Source organism: Solanum verrucosum, unplaced genomic scaffold (genome assembly GCF_900185275.1).
Source record: "Solanum verrucosum unplaced genomic scaffold, falcon-dt-bn FXZP01000078.1, whole genome shotgun sequence".
NCBI classification, from domain to species: Eukaryota; Viridiplantae; Streptophyta; class Magnoliopsida; order Solanales; family Solanaceae; genus Solanum; species Solanum verrucosum.
Window position 1 is genome coordinate 1,237,375 of NW_026020150.1, and position 7,495 is coordinate 1,244,869.

Genomic DNA, 7,495 nt, shown 5'->3' on the forward strand with positions numbered 1-7,495 from the left:
ATAGAAGAGTTAAGGATATTAGATGCCAATTTGGAATAAAGTTATAGCACAAAAGGAGACAAGAGAAAACATAGAGATTTCCTAAAGTCCTATAGATTCTTGAAGAAAAGTACAGACATCTCTGTACCGTTCCGTAAGGCTCTACTAGATTTTTTTTGGTACATCGAGATCAATGAACCTAGGGCTCTGATACCCACTTTGTCATGACCTAAACCATCGTTATTGGCAGCAACACTAACCCTTCGATGGGAGAACCATTAATACTAATTTGTTAACCCAAGAACTACACAACTTAATCAATTACTAGATATTTAAAAATACAGAAGCAGGTTTAAATGCAAGAGTCAAATAGATTTCCCATAAACTACAAAAGATCTAACAACAACTAACAAAATATTGCGAAAAATATTCCTTAGAACCTGAAAGTCAATGTACCAAAACTGTATCAAGGAATCACAAATCTAAAGAAAATGGGTACATACCAATAAAACATAAGGAAATCTAAAGTACTAGTCTAAATTTGAATAGTAATAGAATAAACATACGAGAACTCATATCAGCCTGGAAGAACTGACTCACCCTTGAATTCCATCGATCACTAGTCTTCTAAACAAGGTCTGTCAGTTGCCGCCTGAAGATGCCCTGTACCAATCAAAGAAAGAGCAAGTGCAGTATCAGTACACAACCATAGTGTACTGGTAGGATCACGCGTCTATCCCAATAAGTGAAACATATGCAAATAATCACAACTTAATAAAACAGGCATATACCGAACATATACAATATCAGTCATCTTATCAGTATCAACTAACAATTCCTCATTCTTAAAATATATCAATATGACAAGTCAATAGTCCTCTCATGGAACCCACACCCAAACTGTGAGTGTACCGGTACTTGATACCCGATCCAAGTTGGTGTGCCGGACGTGACACCCGATCCCATATATGGGTCGAAACTGGCATCAGATCCAAGTTAGTATGTTAGAACGTAACACCCCATCCATTCAACAAGCCACAATAAAAAAACATTGTACATTCTCATAATCATACAATCAAGTGTTGATTCATGGCATACAATTATTCATTCATACGCATTTACGTTTAGTGTGATCAATAATGCAACATTCGCATACATAGATGCATTACAATGAAGTAATTACTAACATACATTACACCAACATGAAATCACAACCACCACCAACCTCGAACAAAGCTTTAACCCTCCTAACAAACTTCATTCTTTCCTTTCTGGATTCTTTCCCCTTGTTCTTGGTCTACAAACAATCAATATATCACGAGAATCAATAAACAAGACCTAATTACCTAGATCAGAATTAATAATATCAACCCTAGGTCAAACCCTTGATCCCCATACCCAAATTAGGGCTTTTTTCTACCATAATTCCCAGATCAAAACCCTCCCCCATCAATAATTACCCAAGAAACTAAGTTCTACGTATCGAAAAATGGATTTAGGGACTAAAAAGCATACATTTGGTGCTAAAAGAGGTAGAGCACCTTCAAGAAATATCCATAGGTCGTTGCTTAGCTCTCCAGGTCAAATGTTGTAGAAAATAACGATTTTGGGGTTTAATTTTGACTTAAATTGCGACTGAGCCGCTACAACGGGCCCCATCCCACCACATCAACCCCACCCTAGCAGAATAAATCCCACCTTGGCTGCTTGTACGGAACCAGTGAATCGAATTAAGAGTTCCAAACCCCCATTTCACAACACACCTTAATCCCATGACACTTAGAAAATAGCCATTCACGCTAAGGTCAGTTTCGGGAGTTCTACTCACCCGAATTCAATTCCGTAAAATTGTATGGGTTCCTTAACGTCTTAGCTATCTACTCATGTGATGGAATTCATAGTTAGATCTCCCCTTTTTACCAGATTTCCCTAGACCTCACTAACTCTGATTTTGTCTAAATCTGGACTAGGTTGGGAGATTTCAAGTTACTACCAAAAGGTTTTCCGGTCCAAATTTTTTCCCCTTTAGCTTTTCAATAACGACGGGAAGATGTCGTTACATATATGTTTTAATTTGAAATTTGTGTTCACTCTCTTTTATATATGTGTAACCTCATACTTTATCCGACTCAGCAAAAATAATGCCACATAAGTTTAGTCAAATGAGGATAAGAAGAAGGGTCTCCTCGAACAATTCACCTTCTACAAATAATAAATAAGTATTGACCAAATATCTAAATATTGTGATTGTTTTCGAAAAGACTCAAGAGCTACCTTCTACAAATAGTGAATAAGTATTGACTAAATATCCAAATATCGTCATTTATTTTTAAAAGAGCCACCTCTACAATTAATAAATAAGTATTGAACAAATATCCAACTATCAAGATTTTTTTTCTAAAAGAGCTAAAGTTATATATCAATCTTATCTTATTAATTTCGTCCTTATCTATCTTAAAAATTACTTTCATCTTCTCAATTTAATTATCTATATATAGTCCTCGATATTTCAATCCTCAAACCACATTACTTCTCAACTATTATTCTTTAAGTTTTCTTTACTTTTTTTGTTTCCTACAAATATTTTGTAATATTAATCTTCATATAAACATGACTTGTTCATATGAAATCAAAGATTTGTCGAGATATAGTTCCTCATATGGCACCAGTTTCGACAATCAATATTGCTCACATGGTGGTATGTTGTCTTCTAACTATTTTTTTCTTCTAATTGAGACTACTCTATCAGTAATTTGTTTTTTACTTAAGTTGTTTTGAAATATATTTGTAAAATGGTCATTATTGTTTTTTTAATTTGGGAAATAAGAGATGGCTTCTAATATAGCACCAAAACTTTAACAGATTTTCTCAATTGCATAATGATGTTGAAGCTTTAAAAGGGCCCGAAAAATTAACTGATGAGAGGAAGAAATTATCAATCTTTCGTAATATTAGCTTTCGAATTAAACCTTCTAAAGGAGAAGCTAACTATTACACCACTTATAAACCACAAAAGGTTAGGAAAGATCCTGCAGATGAATCAATTAGTGATCCTCACCATCTTAATAGTAAATACAAGGAGATGCTACATGAATGAGTATCTGAAAGGATACAACGTGAAAGTGGAGCATTTGACATGGTAAATACAACTTTTTTATGATGTATTTTTATCAAATGAATGTTGAAACTTACTGAAGTGTGTACACAAATGCATTATGTATAGGAAAAAAAATACCTAAATACACATCTTATTTTACCATAATCTCTGAAATTTTCTACCATTTGAAAAAAAATCAAAAATATCCTCTCGAATACATCACTCTCCTCTCACTGATACATCCCTATCCCCCTCTCAGATACATCCCTCCCCTTTCTGATATATCTCTCACCTATGTATATGGATGTCTAGAGGATGTTTCCAAAAGTCCAGTGATATATTGTAACACCTCGCTATTTGAAAGAACTATAAAGACTTGGAATTAGAAAGAAGCCATTTTGGAAATAATCAAATTTGGAAAGTTTGACCAAGTTAAGTTAAGGATGAGTTTTTGGTCAACATCAAACGACCATAACTGCTATCTAAAGATGATTTAGGTGTGCTACAAGATACCGTGGGAAATACATTTGATTTATCTTTCCAACACCACCGAGTTTGTGCGATTTTGAGTTTGTATGAGGGAGATATTCCCATTTGAAGTTGGATTGTCTAGATAAGGAAAGCCAAAACCGGATTTTAGAAGGGTATTGTGGTCTTTTCACTGCCAAATTTTTTAATTATGTTTTGGTAATTAAGTTTATGCTATTGAAATTAAGTTAGGGTTTGGAGAGAAGAGAAAAGAAGAGGAGAAAAGATAAGAAGAAGGAAGGAATCGCCAAGTTCTTGAAGAATTGCTTGTGGATTTCGCCAAGGGTTGATCCCTATGAGGTATGTGAGATCAAATATAGTTGGGTTAGTTCACCCACACACCAATCATGATTTTATTTAGCGAACTTGTGTTCTTGAAGTTATAGAAATTTGGGTCTTAATGGATTTGTTTGAAGTTTCTATTGGGTTCCTGAGTGTTGAAGTTATTGAGAAGTTCTTGATTTAAATTCATGAAATTAGATGTAATTTTGAGTAGATTCTTGCATATTTTCGTTATGTAGTCGAATCTAAGTGTTTGGGGAAAGAACCAATTGAATCTAGAGGGTTTAGAGTTGAAAAGGAGCAAGAAAAAGCAGTGATTTTCTAGGCAGGGGTCTAGGACGCCGCGCTAGCTAATGCTCCCCTCATTGGGTTCTAAAGTTTTGCCTCTGGGGTGCCGTGCCAGTCAATGCACCCCAAGCCAGTTTCTGAAGTTTTGCCTCTAGCACCCCATGCCACTCAAAGCGCCAGGGATGCCAGGTCTTCTACCCTTTCCCACTTCTTTCCGTTTGAGTTCCCTTGCAACATACCTAAGTTTTCGAGTCAATTTCTACACGCTAAGGTACATCTAAAAAACATGAAATCATGAGCCTTGAATCTGTAATTCAATTCAATGAAAGTTAAGAGTCAGGTCAAGAGAAGTTCAAAGAGTTTCCAAAAGTCTTTTACAAATGTTTTAACCTTATTTTAAGACTTGAGTTTTGAGTTGAGTAAAGAGTAAAGATTGAAGTTCATTTCTTTAAAAAGAGTATATCGGGACTATGTATTCCCAAAGAGTAAATGTTTTCACATTTAAACAAGACAGGAAACACCGATTTCCAAGAGAGCCTTTGAGCTAGTTTTTGAGTAACTATCTTAAACCACACAAAGAGTTTTTGTTTTTAAACATATGAGCTGAGTATTTTGGGATTAGTATTGAGCATGGATATGGGTACGAGTTCAGATAGCTTAAGTCTCCCTAAGTCATGTAGCCATCATGGGAAGAAAGGGTCATACATTTCAGATGACACCTTAATGCTTTTTAGCATAGACTAGTGGATCCACTTAGTTGAGGCATTCTATATCCCGGAAAGTTATAGGACAGTTGTGGCAGCGTGGGCTAAAGGATGTATCATCAGTTTAGCTCATAGTGATGGTTGTCGATTAGAGAAACTCCCATAGAATTATATTACTTTATTATATGAGTAAATTGAGTTGTTATTACTGTTTAAATGCTTTATATAAACTGCACTTTTACTGTTGTTTTATTATGTATTTGAGTTGAGTAAAGATAAGGTAAGTGTTCTTTTCAGATTCTTTTCAAGCTTATGTCATGTTTAGTTTTCCCCTCGCATGCTCGTACATTCAATGTACTGATGCCATTTGGCCTGCATCATTTTATGATACAGATACAGGTAACAAGGATTAGCATCCAGTGCCTCGTTGATCCAGTTGAGCACTCAGAGTCATTTGGTGAGCCTCCTTGCTTTTTGGAGGATCCCTTTGGTTATGTTTTATTTTATTGCTTTTGGCTATTTCAGTTGTTTGGATGATCAGGGGTCTTGTCCCGACATCCCTCTAGTATCTAGAGGCTTCATAGGCAATTAGTTAGTTCATTTGTCATTATCTTGTTTTTGGCTTATGTTGAACCTTGAGTTTCCATTTTGGCTAGTTGAATGTTCTTTCAAGACATTCTAAGTTATTTCATAGGTTTATCTTTTGAGACTATTTTACCATCATTTAAGTCTTCCGCTATGAGTTAATCCAGGTCAAGGTTTCACTTAGGGCCAACAATGGTTCTTATGTGCCAGTCCCGCCCAAGGTGTAGGCTCATAGGTATAGTTTACTTAAATCCCATAGTGTATAGAGTTAATTACATTATTTCCCTACTCATTTTCAAATTATAAAAAAATCTTAAAATTTATGAATCTCGGATATATCAATAGACTTTCGGATACATAGCTGAGAGATGTATCCGAGGGGGGAGGGATATATCAGAGGGGCAGGGGGGATAGGACATCTGGATATATATGTCACGCCCAAATTCATCTATCTATCCATATGTGTTTGTTGTTCAAAAGGAAGGTCTCAAAAATACCCCCAACATGTATGATATTTTACTTTCTTTACGTCCTCCACTTAATTATATTATCGCTCATTTTCTCTACTTTTTTTTTGAAAAAAAAGTGAATTTTATTTTGTGTTTATTAAGCGATAATCAAAACTGTTTTCTTGTTTCAAATTACTATGAGATGAAGTTGTAACTATCTACCACCTTCAAGACTTCTGTAGAGTTCAAATTATTCAAAAATTATCTAGCTTGTTTTTATTCTAAGGACCAATAAATCTCTAACGAAATGATAAACCAAGAAAATGAGAGCATATGAATATAATTACTTTCTAATGTATTAATAATTACTATACATAAACTTAACAGGAATCTTATTGGATTGCAGTATTGCACTCACAAGAACAAAGGTCACAAGTATCGATCAATTGTGCAGGTAAGAAAATATATATTTCAAGGTTTGATAAGCTGAAGATGGAAGTGGATCAAGAAACAAATGAATAAGAGAGGTAATCTCTTACATTATATGCATTTTGTTGGATAATAATTAATGTTTGACCAAGTTTTTTTTTTAAAAAGCTAAATGTAATATATATATATATATATTTCTCAACAACCCCAACCTTTGGTTTAATAACGATAGTTTTGTGTGTGTGTATTTATATATATACACACACTAAATTGTCCTTATTAAACCAAAGGTTGGGGCTGTTGATAAATGCTCCAAAAAAAGAAAAGGAGTGTTCCATTTTGAAAGGGGAATTTGCAACAGAGAAACAACTTTCGCAAGAGGGAGGTCAAAAAGTTTCTTGGTGAAGCAAGGAACAACCTCATCAATAGGGATTTCAAACACAAAAAACAAGGTAAGTTTATGTTACAATAGCTATTAGAAAACATTTTTTTTTGTATTTTTACAACTTTACTTTTTAAATGAAAGGATATTGGAATGTCAGAAGAAGAATACTCCCAAAATCAAAAATGGAATCTTCAATCTTGGAGTCAAAGTCGGGAACAAAGGGCCAAATAAGAAAATTCACACCAAAGGAAAAATACAAGCAAGAATATTTTTTGACCAATCTAAATTTGTGTTGGCATCACACGGTTCAACAAATTGTGGGAGGTCTAGTTGGAAATGACAACAAAACTAGTAATGGTGCAAACGGTGGAAGCAACGAAGGATAGAGAGGCAGCAGAGACTATAATTTAGTTTTTTTAGTTTAAACTATTTGTTCCCTAAGTGTTTCATGATTTCTTGAAATAAATTACTTTGACTATTGTTCTATCAGTAAGATTTCAGTTTTCTGGAAACAAGATCTTAATTGTTCTATTTTCGCTAGATTACAGTAATTATGTTTGTTCGGATGGTTATTACTATTATTTCATAAAGAAAAATATTGAATCGTATTGTATTTATTAAAGAAAAAAAATATATGATATATCCTCAACTTTGTCATTTAGAGTTGTTATACTCCTCATTATTAAAGTAACTTATATATACCCATATTATTATACAAATGCTCACATATACCATTTTCCTTTAATGAAAGTGAAAAATAAAAAAAATA

General features: G+C 34.0%; 1 pseudogene; it reads left to right on the forward strand.

Moving 5' to 3' along the window:
* The first annotated feature begins 3,061 nt into the window (after positions 1-3,061).
* LOC125828074 (uncharacterized) lies at positions 3,062-7,112 on the forward strand (annotated as a pseudogene).
* Positions 7,113-7,495: the final 383 nt, after the last annotated feature.